General features: G+C 44.7%; 1 pseudogene; it reads left to right on the top strand.

Moving 5' to 3' along the window:
* LOC144226973 (UDP-glucuronosyltransferase 1A9 pseudogene) overlaps window positions 1-382 on the top strand; it is a 6,243-nt pseudogene extending 5,861 nt beyond the window's left edge.
* The last annotated feature ends 442 nt before the right edge of the window (window positions 383-824 follow it).

Here is an 824-nt window from a genome sequence, read left to right as displayed (position 1 = left end):
TGTTTGTTTACAGCTCTTTAAAAATGCAAAATCCATTCTTAGCTCACAAGCCATAAAAAAACAGTTTGCTCAAATTTTCCCATCCCCTCAGAGGTGGGGAGCAAGATTTCTGGGCCCCCTAGGGAAAAGTCAGAAGTGAGATAATTGAGGAAGAGGACTCTAGTAAGAAGGACTCTAGTAAGTTTTACATATATGGTACTCATTTCTACTCTACTCATCCTGGAAAAAACATTACACCACCAGGTAATAAGAAATATATTAGTGTAAATAAATGCCACTTGTACAAAGTAGGGTTACTTATAGGAGTCACCTTCACTGTGCGCGGCATCATTTGCCTGTCTGGCTCCCCTGCTAGGGGTCCTCACCTGGAGGCCGGGCGTGAACCTCCATCTTTTCTGTAATAGACTTCATGTTTTAAAGAAGCTTTAGGTTCACAGTAAAATTGAGTGAGAAGGATCAAAGATATCCCATATACCCCCTGGACCCTGATTAGCCCCTGGTATCTAGTCTTTTGTGCAGGACCCAGCACATTCTCGGCAGATGTTTGATGAATAAGTAACTTTCCAGCCAACTGATGGGAAAGTGAAATTGTGCTTTTTCTAAAATCCGGGTGATTAGACCTGTCATAATTAGGCATGACTTTCTGCTCTTGGCAAGGACAATCTGTGGCTGTCTTGATGATGAGGAGATCAAGTGACAGGATTCTGAGGGGTTGGGCCTCCCCTCCATTTGCTCTGTATCAGTGAAAGTACCAAGCCCCACCCAGGTACTGCCTGCCTCCTTGCACTCTGCCCACGGGTGGGGTCCTGTAGCTTTCTGAGTCA

This window comes from Crocuta crocuta, unplaced genomic scaffold (assembly GCF_008692635.1).
Source record: "Crocuta crocuta isolate KB4526 unplaced genomic scaffold, BGI_CrCroc_1.0 scaffold290, whole genome shotgun sequence".
NCBI classification, from domain to species: Eukaryota; Metazoa; Chordata; class Mammalia; order Carnivora; family Hyaenidae; genus Crocuta; species Crocuta crocuta.
This window is presented reverse-complemented; position numbering and strand designations above follow the sequence as displayed.